We start from the raw sequence: 10,398 nt of genomic DNA, 5'->3' as shown, positions 1-10,398 counted from the left end.
CTCTGAACACTTTTCAAGGGTAGCCCCATGTAGAGCACATTGCAATAATCAAGGCATGAAGTGATAAGGGAATGAGTGACTGTGAGCCTGCTGTCCAAGTAAGGCCACAGCTGGTAAACCAGCCAAAGGTGCCCTTGGCCACAGCCGAGAGATGTTGTTCAAGCCTCAGCTGTAGATCCAGGAGGACTCCCATATTGCAGACCTTATCTGAGGGAGTTAACATCTCCCCCCACCAGAACCACAAGCGGAAAATGGTATGGTTCTTCGGAGGAAATTCCCAAACCCACCTGGTCTTGTCATTGTTGAATTTGAGCCTGTTGACTCCCATCCAGACCCTCACAGCCTCCATGCAGCGGCACATCACATCGACTGCTTTACTGAATTGGCATGGGGTGGAGATGTACAACTGGGTATCATCAGAGTACTGATGATTCCTCACTCCATGCTGTCAGATGATTTCACCTGCTAGCTTCAGGTAAATGTTAAATAATAGGGGGGAAAGGACAAATCTCTGTGGCACACCACAAAGTAGGGGCTTGCGGCGAATCTCTGCCCCCCCCCCCCCAACACTGACTGCAATTGGCTGGGGAAGCAAGAGAAGAACCACTGTAAAACAGTGCCTCCCACTTCCAGGCCCTCCAGCCATCGCAGAAAAATACCATGGTCAATGGTATCGACGACCATTGAGTGGTCAAGAAGCACCAGGATAGAGGAATGACCCCTATCCTGGGCCCACCAGAGATCATCCATCAGTGTGACCAAAGCAAGGCAAATTTGGTCTTTGCAGGCATTTGTGGCAGAATATTATAGCAAGCAGAAAGTCATCTCCTGGCCTCCTTCCCTCCATCCCCTCCCTCCCTAATTCCATGCCCACTTCATTTTTTATTTTAAATTTTGCCAGAAAATAAAGGCAGGAACATAAGAAGGACAATGGTAGCAAGCCATTGACTCTGTCGGTGTTTGTTTCTAAAGCCCTCTGACTGGAAGATGTTCTGATTATCTTATAAATAGGCTTATGTAATGCAACAATGGTAACAATGAGGATATTTCCATGGGCCAGAAGACTAGCATGGAAGATTGAAAGGGGTTGTGGAGTAATGTTGTAATCATAGGTTCATAGGCACTGAACATTGGAATAGAATATTGCTGAAGGGTGATGTTTTAGCCTAATGGGTGCTGTATTAACCTTATTCTTCCTCTATCGAAAGGCAGCAAAGTCCAGGCTGAGTAAGCAAGTTTCAGAATCCATGACCACGTGGAAAATAATTAACTTGATATACAGCATGAAGAAAATGTATAGCTAACTTCCATATAAGGAAATATATGCCTTACTCTCATTCCTTTGCTAATCACCAGTAAACACACAATCCAGGAAAAGGCAATGAATGGAGCTTCCGTTAATCATCTATAGGGAAGTCACAAGGAGGTTGCCTTATACAGCGCATGAGTGAATGGTAGTTGGAGGATGGCTTAATGTATGTGGCATTCGCGAATTGGTTATTCTGTACCACATGTCAGGAAAAGTAAAATACAATAAAAGGAGCGATCTCAATACAATAGAGGTCGTCTCATTGAGAAAATTTTCTCCGTTGCTTCATTTTGATGTGGCAATTATGGCACCCTGTGCCTTCCTAGAGGTCGACTCACTGGGGAGGGCTGTTTGCCTTCAGAGTAAATACAGTTTCTGTATGAAAGTGCCATGAGTATATCAAATAGGATTGACGACACATGGAGAAATTACTATTAAAAGACAACAATTTGTCTTTCTTACTTGCGTCCTGGTGATATACATCTTTCCAATTCAGGCATTATAATAACATGGACTGTGTCAGATGCAGTTATACACTGCTTGTACTTACCAAGTTGTATTTCATAATTATGACGGGATTAATATTTCTGGGGTTGTAAAACTCTAGATGATTTCCAGATGACAGCAAAAGACTATGTCCCCACCTTGTGGTAACCTGTATATTGGCCACTAAAGTGTGGGAGTCTTGGGACATTCATAGTCCACAGTACTGAATCCCTGCTTATGATATTCCAGTTGAAATGGGTGGGACAGGATGGATGACTTCCTTATGCTGAGCCAGCTGGTCTATAGTATACTGGAGTCTGGAAAGAGACCTCAAGGTCAACCGCGAAGCACTACAAAGACGCTGTGAAGGAAACTTTAGGCCACTGTGACATCAAGCCAAGGGAATAAGAAGCTGCAGCTGCTGACAAAACCCGATGGCAAGCCCTGTGCTATGAAGCCAACACTGACTTTAAAGACAGGCGCTGTCAAAAATTTGTAGAAAACCATAAGTGGCGTCAGGGAATAGCAACACACAGTTATTGCAAGAATAGAGTTCTAGTGCTTCCATTGTGCTAGACTTTGTGCTTCCAGACTGCATAGCATTGTGTCTTCTTCAAACCCAAAGGACCACCATATCTATGATAGACAAGGTTTATAGGACTCAGATGCTATTTATTTAAATCATTGCAAACAAAAAAATGGTTTGGCTTTAATCCCAAGTTCCTGTTCTCAAATTGGAAACACAGCTTCAGCATTTCAGAGTCTAGCATGACTGGCATAACCATTAAAATCCCTCCTGTCATAAATTGATAATTATTAATAGAAATATACTTAATTAATAATAAAGCTGTGACGTTCCCTGTGGTGGAAATAATTTCTTTTGTGTGGTCAAAGTTAATTGCCCTTTCTTGGAGTAGAAAAATATTTCCCATATTGAATGTGTGCTGGCTTGTAACCAAATGTGTATGTGTGTAGACATTCAGCCGTCCAGTAGTGCTTTCCCATCTGTTTCTCCTCAGAGCAATCTTTTGCATCTTCCAAGAAAGTTTCTCTAGAGGAATGGGAATCTTTGGAGAAAATCTAGTACAATGTACAAGACTACAGTTGTTGTGATGTTAGGAAAGTTGAAGACATTGGATGTTTGAGAATTCAGATGCAAATTGATTTGATCAGAATGGCTTCAAATCTATTGGATTTACTGTGAATCAATCCAGTTTTGGCTCAAACTGATATCATATGTTTGAAATAAAACACATTCACAAATATTTTAGTTCTGATAGTAAAGAGTTCAGCGCAGTTCTCACCTCTGATGTTAGAGTTCCACCGGGTTCGGTCACAGGAGAAAATACTAAACCTGCCAGCTGGAATTCCATAGCATACAGAGTCCGTAGCAGGCAGATATTTTCCACTGGCGCAAGTGTGGGCAAGCTAGTCCCCTTTGAGTGAGACAGTTTCTCAGATATCTGGAAACATTCCATATTGGGTTTAAAGGTAGTAACCAATACCTTGAACTGGATCTGGAAGCAAACTGATAACCAATGCAGCTCGAGCAACAGTGGTGCAATGGGGTGGCGCAGCAGGTAGAGTGCAGTATTGCAGGCCACTGAAGCTGACTGTAGGTCAGCGGTTTAAATCTCATCACCGGCTCAAATTTGACTCAGCCTTCCATCCTTCCGAGGTGGGTAAAATGAGGACCCGGATTGTGGGGGCAATATGCTGGTTCTGTTAAAAAGTGCTATTGCTAACATGTTATAAGCCACCCTGAGTCTAAGGAGAAAGATGGCATAAAAATCGAATAAATAAATAAATAAATAAATAAATAAATAAATAAATAAATAAATAAATAAATAAATAAATAAATAAATAAATAAATAAATAAATAAATAAATAAATAAATAAATAAATAAATAAATAAATAAATAAATAATTGTGTTTGCTGCTATATTCTGTACCAATTGTAGTTTCCAAATAATCTTCAAAAGTAGCCCCATGTAGAATGTGTTGCAGTAATCCAAGCAAGATATGACTAGTACATGACTGACTATACTCAGGGTCTCATGAGCCAGGTAAGATCACAACTGGTACAAACAAACAGTCGCACCAAGGGATAGTGCAACCTCACCTTTTCCTAATGATGATAAACAACCAGATCCTGAAGCATGTTTATTTTTATGTGAAAGGACCACCCTTTGCTTGCAGCGCCGCTGCGGCGCCCTTTTTCGTAAAAATAACAATGTTTATTTTTATGTGAAGACCTCCCTTTGAAGGAGCTGGGGAATCCCTCCCACGAACAGATTCCAGGGGCAGAGTCTTGACATCACCATCAGGTTGCTAAGGACGCCAAGGTGATCACTTCCTGGATTCCATGGAATCCAGGAAGTGATCACCTTGGCATCCTTAGCAACCTGCCAGTATACATGACATCAAAGCTCCATCCCCGGAATCTCTTGGTGGGATTCCCCGTTCGGGTTCGGGTTCGGTTCGGGTTCAGCTGAATTTTGCGTAAAGTTCATCCGAACTTGCCGAACCTGAACACCGTTGGGTTCGCCCATCACTACTGCTGAGTCTTTCTTCATTCTGAATGTCAGGTGGAAACTATTATATGGTTCTTTTTTAGTGTTTTTGTTGTTAATCTAATGTAAAGTTTTGGTTACTCTAGCATATGCACTATTTGATCCTTTTGATATTGCCTAATAAATATATTGTAATGTAGATTCTAAAAATGTTTAATGTTGTTAGATTATGCTACCTGTTGCTTTTTGCATGCTTCCTGGGACATTGCTTCAAGTGCTGCAACTGAAAATTTTCTTAACTAAGATAGTACAGTATATAGTTAGATATTTTTTTAAATAGATATTTGTTTGTACAGTATATAGTTAGATTACAGTTTTTCTCAACGTGTCAAAACAATATAATAGTTTTCGTTTGTTAATTCATATGAAGACTATTCAAGCTCATGGAGTCCTTTATTAACAGCAACTGTTTCCATTTTATTGCTGAATTGTGAAACAGGACTGGTTTGTATAATCAGAAAACATTCTCCGTCCCCAGTTAGTTGTTTTTCGCAATGGGACCATTATCATTAGTGATGAATATTTGAACATTATTGTTGGCTTCTTTCAAAATTCTGTCATCTATATGAAAACAAGTAATATAATAGAGTTGTTCAGTATGATTATATGCAATCAAGGCAAATGCAAATAATCCAATTCTAAATCAAGCAGATTTTTTTCCAAACTAGATTCATTACTTTGGGGGGGGGGGACGTCAAATTCCCAGCAAGTCAGTGCTTTGCTGGTTTTCATCAGTGAGTCCTAATACCCAGGACAACGCCATTTTCCATTATTTGAAATTTGGGAGGGGTCGTTGCATAAGGGATGTCTGGATGTAGCCATAACAAATTTCTTCTAGATTATCAAGGTCATCCTGTGTTTGCACTCCTGCACCTGCACGGAAGGAGATGGGAGTTGATGCCAAATTGGCAGATGAAGATTGGTCAACATGATGGACGTGGGGTGTGTGGGGACAATGGCTTGAACTTTCAACTGGGTGGAGAAACTCCTGGGACATCAGATTCAGGTTTCTCCCAGATGTGCCAACATGGCTCTGCTAATAAATTGGCACTCTGAGGAATACTTTACCTTGGACTCTGATTTAATTTTCAATGCTATTTGGAACTCTGACACAAGTAGTGTTTTTGGCTGAGAAGTATCGAGGAAAAAGTGACAAAAGTACTGAGAATTATTCAGTTTCTTGTTAGCATTAATATTGCTGGAAGGTGCCAGAACCTATTACTTACAAAGCAAAGTATTATATATATTTAAGTATTTATACCACCACAGAACTGGTAGTAAAAAAAAATTGAATACCACCACTGCATTCACATTTACTACTTTCTGTATTTAGTATTATATAATGTTGGCTCACTGGTAATCAATTCTATATTTGAGTGGGAGAAAAAAAAGAATGCTTACTTTGGGGTTTTATTTATTTAAACATATATTATCACACAAAAGTATGTTTCTGTTGCCACAGGAATAGTGTAATACTTATCACAATCTATAATACAACTATAATGGTACGAAATTATAAATTTACCTGGTATGAAACCTATGTCAGACAACAAGCTATAATTTCAAGCAAACAAACCACAAAAATAAGCCAAACATAGAAGGAAAAAAATAGTTGTTTTATTTTATAAATACATTAATTGCTTATTTCAAATAATGACAATATCATGTTACAAGTTGTAAAATTGGTCTCACAATCTTTTAGATATTAATTATTTTCAGATATAACACTAAACTATGGTTCAACAATGGGCAAATGAGTCTAGGTCTTGTGCATTCTTCAAATTACCTATCTCATCATTGTGCGTAAGATTACTTTTCATTCCTCTCTCATGAATGAACAATAATAAGAGGCATAGACTCATTAACTCCATTTTCATTAAACATAATGCATAAATATTAGTTTAACAATGATTTGTGAAATAAATGCAATTTCAGGTTGTTCAGATAAATCAGACTAATTTTAGTTTTCAGTTCAAACTGATAAACTGTATCCAGCTGAAAATGGAAGAAAATGCATCTTCTTTCCACTTGTAGCTATTCTAGATCTGGGTAGTACAGGGAGAAGCAAGACCAGGCATGGTATTAAAAAGGATAATTTACAGTTACTTTTCTAATAATATAAAGAGTGGCACTAGTAAATTTCCAATATCTTAATAGGATTTTATTTATTCTTTTCCTTCCTGTACTACATGACCTGCTCTCTAAATCTTCAATAGGATAGAAAAACACAGAGGAAAAATTTATACAACCTTGGCAACTTTAAGTTATCTGAATTTCAATTTCCAGAATTCCTTAGCCAATCATCCTGGTTGGGAAATTCTGAAAATTGAAATCCAGAGTCCTTAAACCTGCAAGATTGAGAAACACTGGTTTAGAGAAAGGATTAGCTCATCTCTTCTTCAACTGAATACTCATCCCATTAACGGAAGTATAGCACCATGTTCCAACCAGAAATGGGGAAAAAAGTGACACTAATCTTTTTCCAGCAGCAACAATTACCTAATATGTTTTCCCTTAAGGTGCATTAGTGTGCTAATCAAGCTTGCGTTCACAGCAGCAAACTATTGTTTTTCCACAGTGGGCATATATATGCAAGCAAAGTCATCCAGAGCTTTCTTATGGCTGGACTTCTGTGATATACATATTTACAAATGTGTATCTATTAGATCCACAAGTTACTTTTAAAACTTAAGTTTCATACATTTTGATACATTACTTCATGAGTTCAGACTTCATGAGTGAAATAACTTAGATTGCCGCATGCCAAGAAGTATATTGGGAAGCTATTTGCATAAATTCCTTGGTGCAGTATTGGTGCAACATTTTCTATCTGTGGTGAGATATATTCATTTATTTATTTATTAGTTATTTTGTCCAAAACACAATGAAGGCTTGATTTCTTGGCACCTTGTTTGATGAAGTTTTGTTCCTATTTTTGACTTGGTTATGCTTTGAAATTCAGTGCACATCCATTCTTTTTAAATTATTATGCTAAATTCTCACTGTACTTGCGTATTTAAGCTCATTGCAACCAAGACTCTTGCAGTTTTCTATAAACATGTTGAAATGACACTCTGTAATGCACATTATCTTTAAACAATTGGTTTATAACTATATCAATTAGTGTTTTTGGTCAAAAGATTAATCTTATATCACTGTTTTAGGTCAGCTCTGCTGTTGCTGTTACTTAAATTTAATTAAAGCCAGCTTGCCTTATTTTTGAGTAACTGAAATGTACAAGATAATTGATGAATAATGTAGCACCTTAGTTATATAATATAGCACCAGCTTCAGAGTTAAATTGGTATGACGCTATACCAACACATTTTGGTCTAGTGCAGGGGTCCCCAAACTTGGCAAATTTAAGACTTGTGGACTTCAACTTTCATAATTCTCCAGGTAGCTAGTTTGAAGCCTTCTGCTTTAGTGATAAAGGCACCAAGCTACAAAGCAGGAGATTGTGAGTTCTGCCTTAGGCATAAAATCCCACTGGCTGATTTTGGTCCATCACCCTGTTTCAGCCTGGCAAATCAGGCTCAGGTGCAAGCCATTCTGTCAATCCCTGTCACAGCCAGTGAATCAATACTTAGTTAATCTGAAAAAACTAGACCCTGCACTTGCAGGAAAATTATAGGAAGAAAAAAAGATTGATGAAATAGCAGTCCTGTTAGAATCAGCAAATGGTCTAAGGGCCCATTCACAAATATATTGTCTCTTTTTGAGATAATTTTAATTTTATTTTTAAAAATGTCTGCACATATTGGCCAAATTTACACTTTCCAGATTGGAAGTCTGTATATTTGCTGAAAAAAATAGTGGCTGGGTGATTAATGCTTCAGATATCTGCTATAGGATTATCCAAGACCACAATATTTTAATTAATTAATATTAGCACAGATACATACTGTAACTTCAGGCTGAGCTACTTAATCACGAACCCATTGATATTACTGGCTATGTAAGAAAATGAGGATTTTTTTTCAGCCTTCCTTTTATGTAAACTGACAGTTTTCAAACTTTATAAACTCAAAGAATGTTTTCCATATCAACATTTGTTTACCAAGGAACCCAGATGTTGTCTGTCAGGCAACATATACATCTGCTAAAAGGTGATAAGTATGGCTCACCATCCAGACATGCTAGCTTTGCCACTCCTACAAACTAGATCTGTGTACCTTAAAATAATTGTCAGTAATCCAATTCCTTCCTGAAATGCTTCTCTATCATCACTAATTTTTTTCACTGAGAAATCCTAAACTTGTAGGAAATACAGTTTAACCATTTTTGGCAGAAACCAACATAGCTGATAAATATTATGTGATTTTGGGTTAACCGTAAAGGTAATTTAATAACATCATTATATAATTAAGATAGAAAAGTCAGTTCTTCAACCAATACACTGAATGTCCTTTAGGTATATGAAGAAAGTTCCTGTTGCCGGTTTTAAGAAGCTGCTCATATGAAATAGCTTATGTTGTATTTGTTTCAATTAACAGTGTGTTTAAAATGGATAGGTAGATGAACCATGGTTTCTTTGAAAACAATGAACAAGATTGGCATTGTTTTCAATAGAGCCAGGATGTTGCCCTAGATTAGCACCATTTTGCATATTATAAAAAGTCCTATGCACCAGTTTGGTAGAAAGGTTTGTGGTCTGAGTTATTAAAAATAATATTCCATAGAATCAGGTTATTTAAATCAATGTAGAAGAACAAATATTATTAAAATATAAATGCATGTATATTCTTTGTAATAGTTTCAACTACAATACAGAATCAGGTATGTACAATTGCTATTCAGAAAGCATACTATACTACTTATGAAAGTGATTACACTTTAAATGTCACTCCTTTTTTTAAAAAAAAATTATATATATAGCAATTTATTTATTTATTTATTTATTTATTTATTTATTTATTTATTTATTTATTTATTTATTTATTTATTTATTTATTTATTTATTTATTTTGCTCACCACTCCTTCTAGTACCTAGAGGGTTATAACCTATTCCACAAACTAAAATTATACTGGACTCAAGAGTCTCTCTCTCTCTCTCTCTCTCTCTCTCTCTCTCTCTCCCTCCCTCCCTCCCTCTCTCTCTCTCCCACACTAAATTGACGGTGATGAGACGTCAACAGGTTATAAGGTTTGCTTGTAATGTTACAAAACTATTTCTTGACTAGCTTTTTTCCAATGAATTATGGAGTATAGTTAGTGGAACAGCATGTTCCTCACAGAAGATCCGTTCTACAGTATAATAGCAAGATCTGTGACTCTAAATTAATGTTAGCTTATACATGGATAGAAGAGTGCATTATTATTATTATTACAGTCCGGCCTGTGTTGAATATCCAGGTAATAATAAACCTGATGCTGTTTAAAATATATCTAACTTTATCAAAACTAAACCATTCACTGTCTGATACTATTGTACAAGCTCTAATGAACCTGGGATCCACATTAGCATGGTAGCACCCATCTGCTCCACTCTAACTACAAGGAATATCATTGATAATGATATTCATTGCTTTGAGTTAGGACTTTGTTCAACTATAGCAATATAACAGTAAATTTCTAAGCACAAAACTAAAATTAGTCCACAGAATTTTGCCACAATTGCACATATTTTTTTAAAGTAAAGAAAAGATTTGGACTTTTTTGCTCACTGGATACGAGAATAAATCTGTACAAATATACACCATTATAATTTCAGTATTTTTTTTCTTCTGTTAAAATTTTCTGGAGAACTTCATGTTCTTGTATAAAATCACAGTTGGTTGGGCATATTTTCAAAAATATCATAACTTTGCTCATTCTAACTAACAAAGAAATATCCGGTATTGATATTATTCTACCAATTTGAGTAACATATTGATATTTGGTTTGTAGCCAGGATATCTTTTGTTTCCAAATTTTTGTAAAACACATACATATGCACACGAGTAAAACTCAAAGGATTAGATATAATAATGCTTCTTGTTCATCTTGTTCCCAGGCTTATAAATATAAAATATTTGAAGACACGTTCC

The sequence above is a fragment of the Erythrolamprus reginae genome, chromosome 3 (genome assembly GCF_031021105.1).
Source record: "Erythrolamprus reginae isolate rEryReg1 chromosome 3, rEryReg1.hap1, whole genome shotgun sequence".
Lineage (NCBI taxonomy): Eukaryota > Metazoa > Chordata > Lepidosauria > Squamata > Dipsadidae > Erythrolamprus > Erythrolamprus reginae.
This window is presented reverse-complemented; position numbering follows the sequence as displayed.